The 21,632-nt window shown below is 43.8% G+C and overlaps 1 protein-coding gene across 1 annotated transcript in view; it reads left to right on the top strand.

Annotated features, from left to right (window-relative positions):
* The first annotated feature begins 3,332 nt into the window (after positions 1-3,332).
* Positions 3,333-21,632, top strand: part of LRRC32 (leucine rich repeat containing 32) — a 74,712-nt gene continuing 56,412 nt past the window's right edge. The window contains exon 1 of the mRNA XM_082246171.1: positions 3,333-3,470. The gene's annotated coding sequence lies outside the window, so the exon portion shown is untranslated. The remainder of the gene's footprint in view (positions 3,471-21,632) is intronic.

Genomic DNA, 21,632 nt, shown 5'->3' with positions numbered 1-21,632 from the left:
AAATAAAAAATCAAATTTGTTCATCCTTTTAGGCCAATTTGTATTCTGCTACATATTTTTGGTAAAAAAAAATGCCAATAAGCGTATTTTGATTAGTCTGCGCAAAAGTTATCGCGTCTACAAACTAGGGGACATTTTTATTTTATTTTTTAATTTTTTTTACTAGTAATGGCGGCGATCAGCGATTTTTAGCTGGACTGCGACATTGCACCGGACAGATCGGATCCCTAACTGACATTTTTGACATTTTTGGAGGGACCAGTGACATTACTACAGTAATCAGTGCTAAAAATATGCACTGTTACTGTAATACTGACACTGGCAGGGAAGGGGCTAACCCAGGGGTGATCAAAGTGTTAAGTGTATGCCTAGGGGGTTTTTTCTAACTGTATGGGGGGGACTTGTGGAATCAACACAGAGACCTGTGAAACAGACTTCATGAGGGTGGCCTAAGGGCTCGACATCCTCTAATGGGCCCTGTGCTCACTACCCGGCACCGTGGTGCTCAATTGGCACTTGCTATTGAACACCAGAATTGGCAGGTCCACCACTGGCACCCTGTGCTTTTCACAGATGAAAGCAGATTCACCCTGAGCACATGTGACAGACGTGAAATGGTCTGGAGAAGCCATGGAGAACGTTATGCTGCCTGTAACATTGTTCAGCATGACTGGTTTGGTGGTGGGTCAGTGAGGCATATCCATGGAGGGACGCACAGACCTCTACAGGCTAGACAATGGCACCCTGACTAGCATTAGGTATTGGGATGAATTCCTTGGACCCATTGTCAGACCCTACGCTGGTGCAGTGGGTCCTGGGTTCCTCCTGGTGCACAACAATGCCCGGCCTCATGTGGCAAGGGTATGCAGCCAGTTCCTGGAGGATGAAGGAATTGATACCATTGAATGGCCCCCATGCTCGTCTGACCTACATCGAATAGAACATCTCTGGGACATTATGTTTTGGTCCATCTGAAGCCACCAGGTTGCACCTCAGTCTGTTCAGGAGCTCAGTGAGGCCCTGGTCCAGATCTGGGGGAAAATACCCTAGGACACCATCCATCGTCTCATTAGGATCATGCCCCGACATTGTCAGGCATGCATACAAGCACATGGGGGCCATACAAACTACTGAGTACCATTTTGAGTTGCTGCAATGAAATTTCAGTAAAATGGACTAGCCTGCTGCATCATTTTTTCACTTTGATTTTGGGGGTGTCTTTGAATTCAGCCCTCTGTAGGTTGATAATTTTCATTTCCATCAAACGATGTGGCATCCTTTCATTCCTGACACATTACCCAGTCCATACCAGTATAGATCCTAACACATTACCCAGTCCATACCAGTATAGATCCTAACACATTATCCAGTCTATATCAGTATAGATCCTAACACGTTACCCAGTCCATACCAGTATAGATCCTAACACATTACCCAGTCTATATCAGTATAGATCCTAACACATTACCCAGTCCATACCAGCATAGATCCTAACACATTACCCAGTCTATATTAGTATAGATCCTAACACATTACCCAGTCCATACCAGCATAGATCCTAACACATTACCCAGTCCATATCAGCATAGATCCTAACACATTACCCAGTCTATATCAGTATAGATCCTAACACATTACCCAGTCTATATCAGTATAGATCCTAACACATTACCCAGTCTATACCAGCATAGATCCTAACACATTACCTAGCCCATACCAGCATAGATCCTAACACATTACCCAGTCCATATCAGCATAGATCCTAACACATTACCCAGTCCATACCAGTATAGATCCTAACACATTACCCATCCATATCAGCATAGATCCTAACACATTACCCAGTCTATATCAGTATAGATCCTAACACATTACCCAGTCTATACCAGTATAGATCCTAACACATTACCCAGTCCATACCAGTATAGATCCTAACACATTACCCAGTCCATACCAGTATAGATCCTAACACATTACCCAGTCCATACCAGTATAGATCCTAACACGTTACCCAGTCCATACCAGAATAGATCCTAATACATTACCCAGTCTATACCAGTATAGATCCTAACACATTACCCAGTCTATATCAGTATAGATCCTAACACATTACCCAGTCTATACCAGTATAGATCCTAACACATTACCCAGTCTATACCAGAATAGATCCTAACACATTACCCAGTCTATACCAGTATAGATCCTAACACATTACCCAGTCTATATCAGTATAGATCCTAACACATTACCCAGTCTATACCAGCATAGATCCTAACACATTACCTAGTCCATACCAGCATAGATCCTAACACATTACCCAGTCCATATCAGCATAGATCCTAACACATTACCCAGTCCATACCAGTATAGATCCTAACACATTACCCATCCATATCAGCATAGATCCTAACACATTACCCAGTCTATATCAGTATAGATCCTAACACATTACCCAGTCTATACCAGTATAGATCCTAACACATTACCCAGTCCATACCAGTATAGATCCTAACACATTACCCAGTCCATACCAGGATAGATCCTAACACATTACCCAGTCCATACCAGTATAGATCCTAACACGTTACCCAGTCCATACCAGAATAGATCCTAACACATTACCCAGTCTATACCAGTATAGATCCTAACACATTACCCAGTCTATATCAGTATAGATCCTAACACATTACCCAGTCTATACCAGTATAGATCCTAACACATTACACAGTCTATATCAGTATAGATCCTAACACATTACCCAGTCCATATCAGTATAGATCCTAACACATTTCCCAGTCCATACCAGTATAGATCCTAACACATTACCCAGTCCATATCAGTATAGATATCCAGCATGATATTTTTCCCCATTGAGATCTGATGTGTTTTCAAAGTGTTCCTTAAATTTTTTTGAGCAGTGTATATGGATAGATAGATAGATAGATAGATAGATAGATAGATAGATAGATAGATAGATAGATAGATAGATAGATAGATAGATAGATAGATAGATAGATAGATAGATAGAAAGATAGATAGATAGATAGATAGATAGATAGATAGATAGATAGATAGATAGATAGATAGATAGATAGATAGATAGATAGATAGATAGATAGATAGATAGATAGATATTCATTGTTATATGAATATTGTAATTTTCAGGGGAGGTAGCACTCCTGAATTGCTCATTTGCATACCACCCCCTAACCCCTATGATCCTAATAACACTGCTAGCACTAAGACCTAGCTCCCATCCTGCAGTTAACATAAATTAAAGCAGGCAGAGTCCCATATAAGGATATCAGGATATTTCCCTTAAAATGTCTTAGTTCCTGTTCAGTTTGCAAACTTTCCAGTCACGGCTTCCCACTTCGGAACAGCAGCCACAGTGATGAGTGACTCCAAGAAACGTCAAAAATTATTCCATACCAAAGCAAGGGACCCGGCCAACTCCTACTTTAGATAAGGTAAAAAGGCAAAGCTAATTCTTTCATGACATGCAGAGAAAAAAAAATGCTGAGCTTTAAATCTCAGGACTGAAACCTGCAGCTGGACTGTATAAAGTGATACCTTGTCCAATCCCTGATCCTTACCAGTAAGAATGTTCTGATGGATTGGATGGATTTGTCGGTGACATTTCTGCTGTTTTATATGCAGTTGTTGCTTCTATAGATATTGAGGGGAAAGGCGTGTGGGAAGAGCACATTACTACTGTAAATATTTATGTTGTTCTGCAATGATCTGGGGAGATAATCCAAATTATTCTAGAATGCAAGAAGTATCTTATATATCATATAGAACTACAAATTCCAGCATGTCTTCCAGAGATAGATAGATAGATAGATAGATAGATAGATAGATAGATAGATAGATAGATAGATAGATAGATAGATAGATAGATAGATAGATAGATAGATAGATAGAACTATAAACCACAGGATGTCTTCCAGTTCTTCTAAATGAAACCTATGGAATTACTGCTACTTAGTAATAATGGTAGAGGATAGATAGATAGATAGATAGATAGATAGATAGATAGATAGATAGATAGATAGATAGATAGATAGATAGATAGATAGATAGATAGATAGATAGATAGATAGATAGATAGATAGATAGATAGATAGGGCAGAACTATACATTCTAGCATTTCTTTAAAATCTTCCAAACTAATTCATGGGTGTATAGTTACTCAGTCTTAATGTTGGAAGATAGATAGATAGATAGATAGATAGATAGATAGATAGATAGATAGATAGATAGATAGATATGCTGTAGAACTTTAAATCAAAGGATGTCTTCCAGTTCTTCTAAATTAAACCTATGGAATTACTGCTACTTAGTAATAATGGTAGAGGATAGATGAATAGATAGATAGATAGATAGATAGATAGATAGATAGATAGATAGATAGATAGATAGATAGATAGATAGATAGATAGATAGATAGATAGATAGATAGACAGACTTTTTGCATGTCTTGCCTATGGATAATATTATGATCCTTTTAGCAAAGAAAACCTGCAACCATTACCAGAAAATATGGAATTTTTAATTAGACATAAAACAATTTTTTAATGTTCTTTTTTTGCTAGTATAAGATATTAATCGGCCATGTTCAGTACACATGTGAACTTGGTCCACCCTGCAAACCTCTTTTGCTATCCTCATCCATGGTCATGTGCGTATTCTTCGAAAGTGGGAAAACTCGGCCACCAATTGTGAAAATGTAATCTGGTGTTTAGCTGTAAGGCAAAAGCTCTGGCCAAGCAGAGATGTTGTGTTTGACCTACAAATTAGTCCAGATATCTAAAAACAAGAATGGATAATACAATTATGTTTCAGCATTCTGAATAGTTATGATAAATTGGAAAAGTGTTTTTTGTAAAGAGAAACACTCAAGCTGGATATAGATGTTGGCTGTAGATACTGCAAATGTACTGGTGTTCCTCTACCAGGAACTGTCATTTTTGTTCCTTTCCTCATTCTTGATAGATCTCAGATTGTGTTTTCCCTTGTTCCTCCACACTACAAAGTTCTAATCTGTGACATTACTTGTCTAAAAACTATAAACGCCAGTCATTCCAGTTCTTACAGATCAAGAATGGATGCAATCTTCCCAAAAGTTGGTAGTAGACTCTGTAGAAGATAAACATGTAATGTTTGTGTTTTGGGTGTGTGATGTGGTGGGTCATATTAGAGGTCCATGGCTAACTTAAAAGTAGAGTTCATGGATGGTTCCCCATGTGGTTCCCCATGTTGCAAACGGCCAAGCACCTTTGTAAAAATTACAATTTAGTTTCCAGGAAAACATTATTTTCTTCCTCAGTAGGGCAGTAGGAACTTTCTTCTACTGCTGCCTGAGCTGAGTTGTTCACCAGTATGATATAATGGAAAGGATGGAACTGTCACCAATATATAATAGGGAAGATGGATCCATCACCAGCATTACTTAGTTGGGAAGATGGGCCAATCACCAGCATAATATAATAGGAAAGATGGCCTCATCACCAATATGATATAGTGGTTGAGATGGACCCACCACCGGCATGATATAGTGAGGAAGATGGATCCATCATCAGCATGACATAATGGGGAAGATGGACCAATCACCAGCATGATATAGTAGGAAACATGGCCCCATCACCAGCATGATATCGTAGGGAATATGGACCCATCACCAAAATTATATAGTAGGGAAGATGGATTCATCACCAATATGATATAGTGGTTGAGATAGACCCATCTCCAGCATGATATAGTGAGGAAGATGGATCCATCACCAGCATCACATAGTGGGGAAGATGGACCAATCACCAGGATGATATAGTTGGAAAGATGGCCCCATCACCAGCATGATATAGTAGGGAATATGGACTCATCACCAAAATGATATAGTAGGGAAGATGGATTCATCACCAATATGATATAGTGGTTGAGATGGACCCACCACCAGCGTGATATAGTGAGGAAGATGGATCCATCACCAGCATGACATAGTGGGGAAGATGGACCAATCACCAGCATGATATAGTTGGAAAGATGCACCCATCACCAGCATGATAAAATGGGGAAGATGGACCCATTACTAACATGATTTAGTAGGAAGATTGACTCATCATCAGCATGACATTGTTGGGAACATGGACCCATCACCAACATTATATACTAGGATAATGGACCAATCACCAGCATGATATAATGGGGAAGAGGGATCCCTTGTCAGTCACTAGCATGACATAGTGGGGAGGTTGGACCCATCAGGGGTTCTGGAAGAGTTAGATGTTAATTATCTGTATTACCGTATTCATTTAAACATGGCACATACTCATATTCAGATACAGTCTCTACCTAAATCGTAAACCTGGGGTTTTTGACCAAGTATCCTTGAGACTGACACCTCTGGACATCATAAAGCTTGTGGACTTTAGTTTGGAGCAAGGGGTAATATCTCCAAAACAGCACAACTTTCAGCACCTAATGGTTGTCCCCAGGGTAACTGCTGACCCTGGGGTTCATCTATCTTCATGTCCCGAGAGAGATGTGGGCACTTTCTTCCAATGGCCTTCCTTAGGATAAAAGCTGTCTCGCTGGTAGGGATGATCGAAAGGTTTGGGTCGACCATCGGTTCGACCGGAACATTGGGTGTTCGAGGTTCGGCTGAATTTAGAACTTTTTCCCCAAAAAGTTCGGAATTCGGGCAACCAGAACCGACCAAAATGCAATGGTTCAGGAAATGGGCTTTAAAAGCCTGTGATTGGACCAGAACCATTAGCAAAAGCCAATTGAGGGGGCAGGAGAATGCTGGGAATGTGATTGGAGTGACTAGGGGGTCCATAGGCCAATCACTAGTGAATACGCCCCCCAGTATATAAGATAGCCCCCGCCAAATTCCTAGCATTGTTATACTGGACATGGAAGAGAGTGGAAGCAGTTCTGTTAATTTTACTTTAAAAGTGTCATTTAGCATTTATTAGTGTGAGGAAAGGGATATCTAGTGTAGTTAGGGTGCTCTTTTACACTTTAGTTAGCTTCAAAAATGTAGTTTCTGTAGGGAAAGTGTGAAGTGTCAGGGTGACCGTAATGTAGTGTAGGGTTAACTGACTGCTATGGCAGGGTGACCAAACCCTTCCATATCAGGGTGACCGTAATGTAGTGTAGGGTGAACTGACAGTGACTGCTATGGCAGGGTGACCAAACCCTTCCATATCAGGGTGACCGCTATAGAGAAAAGCTAGTTTCTCTCAAGTCACTTTCGCTGCAGTAATATGGCTTCGCCCCTGTCAGCTTGCTTTTTGGCTGATTTGGATAGTGATTTTTTGAGCACATGTTTGGAGTCAGGCATGACATCTGAACATGTGTATAGGGGGTATATATACACACCCATGTCTGTATATATAAACCTGCACATATATAGGTGTGAAAGGAGCAGAAAAAACTACTTGCGCTAATGAAATAATTAACACCAATATAGTTATGCTCCTATCACACCTATATATGTCTAAGTGTAAAATACATATAAGTATGTGTGTATATACATCACTATACACAAGTTCAGATGTTTTGCCTGCCTCCAAAGAACCCAAAAAAATGCCCAAAAAAACGCTAGCGTAAAAAAAAAAAACGCCCAGGTGTGTTGTTGCAGGCATTTTTTGGGGGTTTTTGGAGGCAGGCAAAACATCTGAACTTGTGTATATGGGTATATATACACACATACTTATATGTATATACACCTAGACATATATAGGTGTGATAGTAGCAGAAATATATGCTTGCGCTAATGAAATCATTTACACTAATATGGTTACGCTCCTATAACACCTATATATGTCTAAGTGTAAAATACATATAAGTATGTGTGTATATATATCACTATACACACACAAGTTCAGACGTTTTTCCTGCCTCCAAAGAACCCAAAAAATGCCCAAAAAAACGCCTGCTATTAAACCGGCAAGGTGTGAAAAGCGAGAAGCCACTATCCTGTTCTATAAGTGACCTAATACAAATGATATTTTTTTTTCTGGTTCTGGACATGCTACAGAGCTGAAACTTCACAGGTACGCTTTTTAGACACCCCAGATACTAAATCCAAAGAATTTTTTTTTTTTTTTTCAATAATTGGCTCTCTATCAAAAATGACTATTTTTAAGAACTTTTTTTTGTGTGATTAATAGTCCCTGGGGTATGACCCAGAACCCTAGGCACTTTTTAGGGGCATTTATTGGGTTTTAGGGCTTCAAAATTGTGTTTTTTGATTACCGAAGTTCGGGTCCCATTGATTTCAATGGGGTTCTGAAATCCGGGCCGAACTTTCGGGAAGTTTGGATGTTCTGGCCGAACCGAACTTTTGAAAAGTTCGATCATCCCTACTCGCTGGCAACCAACTGCCCTTTTGTGTCTGAGGCACCTTTACAATCAGTCCACTGTGTGCAGTACCTTCAGGCATCTGTGTTTGTTCACCAGTTCGTTCAACCACCAATAACTTGAAGCGACTATAAATTCCCTTTAAAGTGTACGTAAACCCTGACTTCTCTTATTTATTCATTTTGGTCTGTTAAATATACCAATGAACGTGTTTAATTATAACTGTTTATTAAGGGCAAGCATGATGTTCCTGATGTTTTTAGAAAGGCTAAAATGTATCTGTTGGTGCTCCAGCAGTGAATAGGTTGACCACATTTATCTCTGGGAGTGGATGGTTTGAAGGGTATGTAAACCCTAAGAATGAGCTTCTTTTATCTGCTCCCTTTTGATCTGTAAATATACCATTGAAAGTGTTTTGTTATTATTATTGTAGAGCTACTCCCGCAGGAGCTGTTGTAGACGCATACAGGTCCTTTCTCTAATCAGTGCAGGACAGCCAGGCACACAGCCCTCGTCCATTCATTCTGGTTCACTAAACAGTCCAGGGGTGTATTTTTTTTATTCTATTTATTGGCTGGTAAAACATGGGAGGGGGGATCTGAGAGTGAAGCCGGTTACTCCAAGATGGAACAGACTGCTAATGGAGGACACTTTTATCTTGATAGTAGCACAAGGAATCACTGAAGTGATTTTAATCAGCTAGAACAGTCTACACTTGTAGGCAGGTGCAGTCTATTTTCTCCACTGCAGGTGGTGCTCGTCCGCAGCGGCAGTGCAGGTGAAAGAGAAAGTCGAGAGGAACTTATTTCCTCTATGGTTTCCTTGGTTACAGGGAGGCAGCATACATATGGATTTTGGCACCCCATGTGACTTTGGCGGCCATTTTGGGCCAGGTAGAGTCTATTTAGTGCCCTGGCTCTCAAATTCGGCACGCATTTTGCGCATGGCTACAGGGAAAGTGCTTTGCGTCAGGGAGAGGTTCTGGAGGAGAAGGGAAAGGGCAGGGACACGCCATCCTGCTGTAAAACTCCACACTTGGGTCCAGACTGGCCAGGCCGCATTTCACCCTCAAAACGGACGCTTTCCGCACATCTGAGGCCTACTTCTACTGACACATCGTTGTTATATGCTGTGAGTTCTTCTGGTTGGGTTGCCTTCCCGCCGGGCCTGTTTAACTTTAGTTACCATATAATTCTGTTTCTCTGTACTGGGACTCTCAGTGTTTTTTCTGCCTCTGTACTATGCTGCACCTGCCCACATACTGGCACAGTTAGGGGCCATTCACCAAAAATGTAGAGAATATCTTAATACTGAGGTATAACACTTTTGTGGCAGGAGACCATGAAAACTTCAGCATAAGAGAGGGAACTTTACTCAGGGTGTCCCGAAGCATACACAGTCCATGAGCAGGGACCTGAAGAAAAGGTCCAGTGTCCAGCTCAGGAATGCTCCAGGTAAGCAGCCCCCGGAGCTCACAGATCCATTTCCACACAGGGAAAAAACACTGTCCTCTGGACTCAGGAACCCATCAACCATCTGGGCACACCTCCCCAGTAATTGGGCAGGCTCTACTAAATATTATTGCTGGGTCTTAGAATACTTCCGCCCTAATCTCCAGAAGCTTCTTCTAGAGCAAAGAGGAGGTAATCAAACTTCCAGCCTGTGCAGCCTTGAGCAGACCAAAATAAGCAATTCTGGCTCTTGTGGCTACAGCAGAAGCCCCGTATGGGTTGGTTGCAGGCTGGTCGGTAAGTTGAATCGGTTTGAGTCGGGTTTTACACCCCAACAATGAACTTCTCTTATTTGTCCCATTTTAGTCTGTTAAATAAACCGTTGCAAGTGCTGTGTTATATCCCTTTGATAAGTTCAAATAAAAACCTTCCTGCCAGAAATCTTGTGTGCTGACAACTTCTTGTGCTCTCTGCCTGTGCTGCGCTGTTATAAGTTAGCATTGTTTACAGGTCTCTGTGAACTACAGAACACCTCCATCCTAAATCACGGAGAGGGGGAGAGGGGAGGTGTTCTGTAGTCCTGCCCTAGGGTGACAACACTGTTCCTCCATAAGTACTGCTAGCGTTGTCACTGTAAGTGTGCAACTGGCAGGATCACCAGGTGACAACAAAGGCAAAAATAAAATGTGGCCATTTGATTTACTGTTATATTTATTGGTTTATACAACATTTATACATGTTTGAGTTGTGTATTATAAATATATGGCAGCGCAACACTGTTTTGTGAGTGAAGCTGCTTCACCTCATTAATTATTAATCATTTTTGTATAATAATTAATTTTTTAGTAGTTTTTCACTTAAAAAATAAAATACACCTATGAACTGGTAATCTGCAATCTAGGAAATGTTTTGTTCTTGGGTTTAGCCCACATTCACATTGGCATGGTCATCTTACCCAAAGGGCACGCTGCGAACTTGCCTGAGAGCCCCACTTGCCCGGGGGGCCCCACCTACCCAGCGACCCAGCCCCAGCCAAGCATTTGTCCCAATCCCCATGTGCATCCAGTTGCGGAACTTAGCAGGTGGCAAGCACCTGTTGGCCCTGCGTTGCTGTCAGGCCACTTGGGCCGTGGAGGGGGAGCCCACAACTGCAGGAATGCCTGTCCGCCTTCATGGGAACAGGCACACACAGGACAGTTGAGTCTGACTCCCGTCCGTGTGTGTGTTCACCGGACCCAGCCTCCCAACTTGGAAGCTGTCATTAGCCTGGCACTGCTGTACCAATAAATATCGCCTTATGGATCTTTTGCATTTTTATTCTTGTGGGTGATTGTGTAGGCAGTGCACTGGGTTGCCCGGGGGCCCTTTAATGCTCCTAAGATGGCACTGCACATTGGGCCAATATTTGATATGAAGTGAAGACAACACTAATAAGTTTTAAGTTTCCTGTTTAGCAACCCCTGAAGGGCAATACAACCCCCTATATATTGAATATTTGATATGCGGTTTGACAAGTCAAATCGCACGTCAAATCGGAGCCTATTGCTGGCAATGGCACCGCCCGAATTGGTGCATCGCCGACTTTCTGCACTACTTTTGGTGACTCCGGGGGTGATTTCAATAGACATCTGTGCAGGAACCCGCACAGATGTATGTGAATCTACCCCCGAAGTCGACTAAAAATGCCAGTTTGAAATTGTGCGAGTTCAGCTGAACTCAAACCCGTCTCAGTGTGAACCTAGGTTTAGATCCAGTTAGAAGGTGACAGGCAGGTATGGTTAGTGATCAAAATATTGATCAAAAGAGAGGAGAGTGTAAGTGCCGGTTCACACTGCCGCGGCGCGCCTTCGGGGTCGACCTGTGAAGTCCTGTGCACCGCGACTTCGGCGCGACTTGCACAGACTTCATATAATGAATGTCAATGCAAGTCGCTCCGATGTCGCCCCGAAGTAGTACAGGAACTACTTTCTAAGTCGGAGCGACTTGTGTCGCTCCTTTTAGAACGGTTCCCGTAGCACACAATGGACCGCGACTTGTCAGGCTGACCAGTCGCCTGACAAGTTGCAGTAGTGTGAATGGGCACTAAAGGAAATGTGTAAGTTCTGTATATTATTGTATTGTATGATGTATAATGTTTACATTACATGTTTGCATTTCTTTGGGTCCTGATTAGAATTAGCCTGCCTATGTTACGCCCCTTGTTACCATAAAAGTACAATGGTAATATTAATGTGATACTTACGTAATCATGTGTATAAAAACCTTCAATTGCGTCAAATAAAGCAGAACAGTTATTTTGGAAAGATGCTGAGTGTATCTTTTGTGTCTGTTCCCTACTGCAGTAGTTATTATTAAAGCGAAGTTCCAGCTGTTTTTGTGTTTATTAAAAGTCAGTAGCTATAAAAAGTGTAGCTGCTGACTTTTAATAAACACACACTCATCCTTCCCACGACCCAGCAATGCGGTGGCCGAAGCCTCGCTTCTCTCCCTCTCCTCTCGGTGGCGCCGGCATCTCTAGTGTGGGCACCCGACTGTGACAGCTTACGGCTTCACAGCCTGGGTGAGCACTGTGCATGGGCAAGTCGCGCTGCGCGTTGTGAATGGCTGGGCAATCTTCTGGGACCTGTGACGTGTCCCAAAAGATTGCAGGGAGGGAGGGAGGGGGGCGGCTCGAGCGGAAGTGGGAGCGGGGATACCTGTCAAATCTAGGTACCCACTCCCCCCCCCCCCCCCCCCAAAAAAAAAAAAAAATCAGGGGGTGAGGAGTCCTTAAAGCGGAAGTTCCACTTTTGGGTGGGTGTCAGGGAAGAAGAAATAAGCCCAGGCACATAGTTATGTGCAGACAGAGAATGTCTGTTAGCCAGTGGAGAAAGCCTATTAGCCAAACCTATGGACAGAGAATTCCTGTTCACGTGACTTGCAAACAGCATTCATGCCCACCACTAAGTGTGCTATATAAACACCTCTACTGCACTACTGTACTGACCTCGCCTTATGGTCTACAGCATTTTGCTACCTGTTCCTGGTGTTTAAACTCTGTTGCTGTCCTGATCCGTCTTACCACGCTATTACTCTGCCTGAACCGACCCCTGGCTTGCTCTTCAACCACGTCTCTGTTTTATCCCTCTGTCTGCCTGTTTGCCGTTGCCAACTCTAGCCTGAATCTGACTACTCTGCTGCCTTCTGCTCTGTTCCTGACGTGCCTGCTAGTTACCGACCCGGCTTGCCTGACCGTGCTGTGTGACCGGTCATCTTTATATCTACTGTCTGCTTCCTGCCAAGTGTCTGCTGCCTGTGACCTGCCAGCCTGCTAAGCATCTGCTGCCTGTGACCAGCCTGCCTGCCAAGTACCTGCTGTCTGCCACCCGCCAGCCTGCCAAGTATCTGTTGTCTGCCACCCGCCAGCCTGCCAAGCACCTGCTTCCCTGCGTCACGATTCAGCCTGCATCCAAGTACGCTCAGACCTCACATCTGCAGCCTTCACCATCTGAACTTTTTGGCACTCATGCCACTCTAGGCCTCTGTGCCTCCTGCTGCACTAGGACCTTGCCTTATGGTCTACAGCGTTCTGCTACCTGCTACCTGTTCCCGGTGTTTAAACTCTGATGCCATCCTGATCCGTCTTACCACACTTGTACTCTGCCTGAACCGACCCCTGGCTTGCTCTTCGACCATGTCTCTGCTTTATCCCTCTGTCTGCCTGTTTGCCGTAGCCAACTCCAGCCTGAAACTGACTACTCTGCTGCCTTCTGCTCTGTTCCTGTCGTGCCTGCTAGTTACTGACCCGGCTTGCCTGACCGTGCTGTGTGACCGGTCATTCTTATATCTGCTGTCTGCTTCCTGCCAAGTGTCTGCTGCCTGTGACCTGCCAGCCCGCTAAGCATCTGCTGCCTGTGACCAGCCTGCCTGCCAAGTACCTGCTGTCTGCCACCCGCCAGCTTGCCAAGTACCTGTTGTCTGCCACCCGCCAGCCTGCCAAGCACCTGCTTCCCTGCGTACCTGCTGTCTGCCACCCGCCAGCCTGCCAAACACCTGCTTCCCTGCGTACCTGCTGTCTGCCACCCGCCAGCCTGCCAAGTACCTGCTGTCTTCCACCCACCTGTCTGCCAAGCACCTGCTGTCTGCCAGCCGCCAGCCTGCCAAACACCTGCTGCCCTGCGTCATGATCCAGCCTGCATCCAAGTATGCACAGACCTCAAATATGGATACTTCCCAATCTGAACTTCTAGGCACTCGTGCCACTCTAGGCCTCCTGTTTACATTATCAGGGGTACCAGGCTGGAGGTGTAAGAGATCGCCTTCCTTTCCACGTCAGGCTCCATCTTCAGGAACAGTAGAACTCCACTTTAATTTGGAACCACTAATCAATATGAGAATAGGAGTTGTCTATCTATAAAATAGCCAGAACAGGGATGCAGAGGAAATTCTGTCGGACATTCGCTCTTTCAGCTGAGATAACAATCACAGCAGGCGGCTTCTGCAGGAAAAGTTATCAGCCGTGTGGGTTGTAAAGTTTTCAGCAGATGACACAGATAGGGCACATTAGATAAGAGCAGCCTGGCTATGAATGAGGCTCTGTATCCTGCTAATAATGTCCTGTTATATTTCAGGCATGCTGCCTTCTGAATAATACACGGATAATGCGAAATCCACATGGAAGCTTCCAATCAGCTCCTGACAGCCTGTGCTGGCCGTCATGTGAGCGGCGTCAGGATACGCTTCTTCAGTGAGAGCAGAATGGTCCTCATTTAGAGAGGCATTCAGCCTCCGAAAAACAAAATGAGAAGCCATTTGTCCTTGGTTCACACCTTTGCGCTGCAGGAACACACGATTTACCGCAACACACGTGGTGTTCTTCATTCTTATTGCACCCCATTGTGCCTCACCCACACATGTGTGTTTTAGCATACCAAAACATGGGATTATGCACTGTGGTACAATAGATTCCAAAAAAAAAAAGAACATGCAACTTTTTTCGTGCAATTTAGTGCATTAGGTCTTCTTTACACCTGCGGTGGTATCACCTCCTGAATGCCTGTTTTTTTATGACAGTTGAATGGGTTTTATGAATGGGAATACTGCCCTGCAATCGCAAGCCTCTATCTCGCCAATACAGTAAGTCCCCATTTATTTGAGTGGGTTGCGTTTGGTGGTGGTACTGCCCACTGAACGTAACAGGGGGAATATTTTTTACTGTGTCACAAAGTAAAACATTGTGGCATGTGTACAACATCCGTCCAGAGGTCTCTGCAGCTTAAGTTAACAATTGCTGTTGGTGGGTTGGTAAAAACACGCTGTAGAGTCACATTTTTACAACCCCTCAACCACTCCCTTAGCACCTCAAGACCACCATACCTATATATGCGTGACAGCTTTGAAGTGGGTCAGCCATAACCCTGGTATTTGTTTATTTTTTTCAGCTGGATATTCTCTTTCTGATAAAAGCAATCCGAGTGGCTGATTAGCTGATGGATCACTTTTAGAAGCAGCAGGAGGGGTTGTCCCTCCTCCCGTCAGTGTTTTTCAGGCTTATCTTTTTCACCGGCAAGCCTGGGAAATGATCCAAGAATTATTTTTTTTTTCAGCTGGAGATTCTCTTTCTGATAAAAGCGATCCGAGTGGCTGATTAGCTGATGGATCGCTTTTAGAAGCAGCAGGTGGGGTCATCCCCCCTCCCGTCTGTGTTTCCCAGGCTTACCATTTTCACCGGCGATCCTGGGAAATGATCGGGTATTTTTTTTTTCAGCTGGAAATTCTCTTTCTGATAAAAGCGATCTGAGTGGCTGATTAGCTGATGGATCGCTTTTAGAAGCAGTAGGTGAGGTCGTTCCCCCCTCCCGTCGGTGTTTCTCGGGCTTACCATTTTCACCGGTGAGCCTGGGAAATGATCCGGTGGTGCGCACAGCTGGCCAGAGAGGTGAGGAGAGATCAGATTGTCTCTCATTACTGCTGTGATCTAGGAGACCAGGAGCAACGTCATGATGTCACGTCCAGTGTACAGAGGATGTAAACTTTTTTTCGCCATGGTCGACCAAAGAAGTTGAGTGCACGTGCTCAGCGTCACATCCAGAGATTGTCTTTGGGAAATAGTTGTATGAGTGCTTCCAGCATTGCTGCAGAGGTTGAAGGGGTGGGGGGTCAGCCTGTCAGTGCTTAGACCATACGCCACACACTGCATCAAACTGGTCTGCATGGCTGTTGTCCCAGAAGGAAGCCTCTTCTAAAGATGATGCACAAGAAAGCCTGCAAAAAGTTTGCTGAAGACAAGCAGACTAAGGACATAGACTAATGGAACCATGTCCTGTGGTCTGATAAGACCAAGATAAATGTATTTGGTTCAGATGGTGTCAAGCGTGTGTGGCGGTAACCAGGTGAGGAGTACAAAGACAAGTGTGTCTTGCCTACAGCCAAGCATGGTGGTGGGAGTGTCATGGTCTGAGGCTGCATGAGTGCTGTCGGCACTGGAGAGCTACAGTTCATTGAGGGAACCACGAATGCCAACATGTTCTATGACATACTGAAGCAAAGCATGATCCCCTCCCTTCGGAGACTGGGCAGCAGGGCAGTATTTCAATATAACGACCCCAAACACCCCTCCAAGACAACAACTGGTCCTGGGACCAATCCTGTTTAATTTATTCATAAATGATCTAGAGGAGGGGATATCGAGTACAATCTCAGTATTTGCGGATGATACTAAACTAGGCTTGCCAATATCTTCTATGCGGGATGTGGAAACCTTACAAGCGGACCTGAACAAAATAACGGGGTGGGCAACTACATGGCAGATGAGGTTTAATGTTGAAAAATGTAAAGTAATGCACTTGGGGGCCAGAAACCAGAAAGCAAGCTACTCACTAGGGGGGGAACCTCTGGGTGAGTCTAGGATGGAAAAAGACTTGGGGGTACTGGTAGACAACAGGCTTGGCAGTGGCATGCAATGCCAAGCCGCTGCAAGCAAAGCCAACAGAATACTGGGATGTATAAAAAAGGGGATTCACTCCAGAAATAGAGAGATTATTCTCCCGCTCTACAAGACTCTGGTCCGGCCACATCTGGAGTATGCTGTCCAGTTCTGGGCACCGGTCCTCAGGAAGGATGTGCTGGAACTGGAGAAAGTCCAGAGAAGGGCAACAAAAATAATTAGGGGAATGGAGGACATCAGCTATGAGGAAAGACTACAAGCACTGAACTTATTCTCTCTGGAGAAGAGACGATTGAGAGGGGAAATGATATCAATGTACAAATACTGTACTGGCGACCCTAGCATAAGGAACAAACTATTCAGAGTAAGGGAATACAATAAAACACGTGGCCACTCACTAAAACTAGAGGAAAGGTGGTTTAACCTTAAAATGCGTAAGGGGTTCTTCACTGTAAGAGCAGTAAGGATGTGGAATTCTCTTCCACAGGCAGTCGTATCAGCAGGAAGCATTGATAGTTTCAAAAAACTATTAGATGGGCACCTTAGAGACCACAACATACAGGGGTATACAATGTATGGTTAAAAGCAAACACACACACACATCATAGGTTGAACTGGATGGACTGATGTCTTTTTTCAACCTCACTAACTATGTAACTATGTAACTGCCTTGCTAAAGAAGCTGAGGGTAAAGGTGATGGACTGGCCAAGCATGTCTCCAGACCTAAGCTCTACTGAGCATCTGTGGGGCATCCTCAAATGGAAGGTGGAGGAGCGCAAGGTCTCTAACATCCACCAGCTCCGTGATGTCGTCATGGAGGAATGGAAGAAGACTCCAGTGGCGACCTGCGAAGCTCTGGTGAACTCCATGCAAGACACTTTGGGCCCAATTTGGACATTTTCACTTAGGGGTGTACTTACTTTTGTTGCCAGCGGTTTAGACATTAATGGCTGTGTGTTGAGTTATTTTGAGGGGACAGCAAATTTACACTGTTATACAAGCTGTACACTCACTACTTTACATTGTAGCAAAGTGTAATTTCTTCAGTGTTGTCACATGAAAAGATATAATAAAATATTTACAAAAATGTGAGGGGTGTACTCACTTTTTTGAGATACTGTATATATATATATATATATATATATTGTTTGGGGTTTCTAAGTCTTTACCAAAAAATACAGATTTTTACTGTAAAAGTGTCAGGAAGGGACTGTTCTTAAAGTAATTTAGCTGCAAAGGCAGTCGCCGGGTGTGTACACATGCTGTGACTGTGGTGCTCTGCTTTATGGCTGCACCAGGAATTAAGTGTCACGTTTGGTGGGCACTATTGCCCACTGAGCATGACCCATCTAACTAAATGGGGTTGTGCTGCAACCATGAATGTGAATGAATCTTTAGTGATCTGCCAGCATCCATCTATATGGGTGAGCATCACCTTCAAAGAATCACTCCACCAAAAACTGAAATTTCAGTAGTATCAGTGGCGGCTGGTGCTCCATGGGCCTGGGGGGCGGGGCAGGGGAACCACACCATACCCCCCCCCAGACCACACCAGCTCGCACAACACCACCCCCCCCCCCCCCCCCCATCGCCGGCTCACTTACAATAAAGCGCTAAAGATGCCCTGGAACACTCCTGCCTGGCCACATTAGAAGCCTCCCATCAGCTTCATCTCCGGCGGTGGCTTCCCCTGGCAGCGACGGCGGCGGCTTCCCTGGCGTCTCCTCCCTCCTCCTCCTCCTCATTGGCCAATAGCATGGCCTCTCCTTTTGGCCAATCGGGAAACAGGTCTCATGACCCGCTTCCTGACTGGCCAGGAGGAGGATCCGTGTGACAATAGCGAATTTTCATTCGCTATTGTCTCACAACTGGGTTTTCTCCACTGTCCAATAAGTGTTCTGCGCCCCGAGCCCACCCTTTTTTTTAGACTGTGAGAGCCTCTGGCTCTAATCACATGGTAAAAAAAAAATCCCCATTGAACTCTATGCATCTGGGGCCAGGATTAGGGGGCCGGACGCATGGTTAGGGTGGGGGGCAGCACCACTGCGCCCCATATACACCAGCCACCACTGATCTGGATGCTGGAGAGTTAAAATCCCTAATGATTCCCCTTACTTCCTGGGGACTTTTGGTGTAATCCCAGTGATGAAATGAGATGGCTCTGTTGCAAACTTTAAAGATACATTTCTCCACAATGCCTATAGCTACAAAGGTCAGTGAGAGTTTGTTTTAATGTGCTTTAACTGAATGCTTAAACATGTTAACATCCATAACCTGGTCACCGGTGCACTATAACTACAGCCGGCAGCATAGACATCCCTTTACCGTCTTTTAGGGGCACTTGGATCACACGACTGGCCAGACAGAATTACCAATCTTTTGGTAAGTAGGACATTTTGCAAGTGCCGGGAGTTCAGATTTAAAAATTGTGCATATAATATGTGAGCCTATGCAAGGGTCAGACAACGTGATCCTTCCATGTCTGACCAGGTTAGATAAAATACCGGTCTGCCTGTGATCAGCAGAGTGGTTGGGAAATGTTCATGTTCCCTCCCACACTACGAGATAATTATATATTTCTGCATTCAATTCAAGGACAATAGAGGCATGATACCAGTGACACCTAGAGAAATGAAAGCAATTTTAGCTATACAGGCGATGTGGAAATCACCAGAGTCATTAATCAGCTTTCATTGCCAGTAACATTACCCAAACATTAAAAGAACTACTGCTCATAATACAAGGGAGTTAAGGAAGAGGTGCCTAAAGGTGGATGAGCGTGAACTTAGTAAGTAATCAAAATCATTATTGAAATTTTGCCGGATAATTAAATGAATGGGACTTTTTATTTGGTTTATGCACTGTGCCCTCTAGTGGCTATCAGGATTATAGACATTGCAATCAGCATCTTAATTACATGACCAAGATGAAAAAGTTATCTACTTATTTTTTTTTTTAGTTATGTTTTAGTTATGTACTTATTTTACTTATGTACTTATGTACATATTTTAGTTATGTACTTACTTTAACCACTTAAGGACCGGAAGGTTTTGCCCCCTATAATGACCAGGCCATTTTGTGCGATTCGGCACTGCGTTCCTTTAACGGACAATTGCGCGGTCGTGCAAATCTGTACGTAAATAAAATTGATGTCCTGTTTTTTTTCCCACAAATAGAGATTTCTTTTGGTGGTATTTGATCACCTGTGAGATTTTTATTTATTGCGCTATAAACAAAAAAATAGCGACAATTTGGAAAAAAAAAAAAAAACAATAATTTTCACATTCTGCTATATAACATTCCCAAAAATAAAAATTAAAAATCTAATTTTTTTATAATTTTAAGCCAATTTGTATTCTGCTACATATTTTTGGTAAAAAAAATCCCAATAAGCGATATTTTGATTGGTTTGCGCAGCAGTTATCGGGTATACAAACTAGGGGAAAGTTTTATGTCATTTTTATTTATTTTATTTTTTTTTACTAGCAATGGCGGCGATCTGCGATTTTTAGCAGGACTGCGGCATTGCGTTGGACAGATCAGACCCCTAACTGCCATTTTTGACACTTTTGGGGGGCCAGTGACATTACTACAGTAATCAGTGCTAAAAATATGCACTGTTACTGTAATAATGACACTGGCAGGGAAGGGGTTAACCCAAGGGGAGATCAAAGGGTTAAGTGTGAGCCTAGGGGAGTGTTTTCTAACTGTATGGGGGATGGGCTTGTGAAATCAACACAGAGACCTGTGATTCTAAATAGGAGGAACACAGGCGCTCTGTATTGATTCCTGAGAGAACAACGGTCTGGTGTGTTTACCGGGAGCGATCGCGGCCGCCGACCCTGTGTATCGGCTTCCCAGGTTCCTGGTATGGCGGTTCACGCAGCAGAGCCAGCCTGCCATAGTATAACTGCGGTGGGTGGTGGGCAAGTGGTTAAAGGTCTGTGTCTAGGCAAAAGAATAAAAAGTGAATGTGTGTATCATACATATAATACATTTTAAGTGCTAACTCTTAATCGGTTGCCGACTGCGCACAGTATATTTACTGCGGCAGTCAGCCCCGGCCAGGCAGAGTGACGTAGATCTACGTCACTCGCCTGTCACTGGCATTTGAGCCAATAGCGGGCGAGAGCGCGCCCGCTGAGGCGCGCGTCTGCCTCTGCTCGTTCAGGGAGGAGTGCGGGCGTGTGACCGGCGGACCCGATGTCTGCCGGTCACACGGCGATCGTCGGTACAGCGGGAGAAAGGCAGAGCGGCTTATGTAAACAAGCCGCCTGTCATTCTCCCCTGTGTAAAAATGCAGATCAGAGGGTTCTACTATGTAGAACCATTGATCTCTGTTTTTACACCAGTAGCCATGTCCCACTACAGTTAGAATCACGCCCCTAGGACACACTTAACCCCTCCCTGTCCAATACAGTTAACCCCTTCCCTGCCAGTGTCATTTTTACAGTAACAGTGCATATGTATAGCACTGATTACTGCAGTAATGTCACTGGTACCCCCAAAAGTGTCAAAAATGTCAGTCAAGGGTCCGATCTGTCCGCCGCAATGTCGCAGTACCGCAAAGAAAACGCAGATCGCCGCCATTACTCGTTTAAAAAAAAACACCAAAAATGACAAAAATCTTTCCCTTTGTTAGTAAACGCGATAACTTTTGCGCAAACCAATCAAAATACGCTTTTTGCGATTTTTTTTACCAAACATATGTAGCATAAAACAAATTGGCCGAAAATGTTAAAAAATTTTGATTTTTACATTTTTTTGGGGGGGAATTTCATATAAAAAAATGTGAAAAATATTGTTATTTTTGCAAAAATTACGCTCTTTTTTTGTTTATAGCGCATGATCAAAAAAACGAACAGGTGATCAAATACCACCAAAA

The sequence above is a fragment of the Pelophylax lessonae genome (assembly GCF_965119305.1).
Source record: "Pelophylax lessonae genome assembly, chromosome: 2".
Classification (NCBI taxonomy): Eukaryota; Metazoa; Chordata; class Amphibia; order Anura; family Ranidae; genus Pelophylax; species Pelophylax lessonae.
Note: the sequence above shows the minus strand (reverse complement) of the source record. Positions and strands in the feature narration are given on the sequence as shown.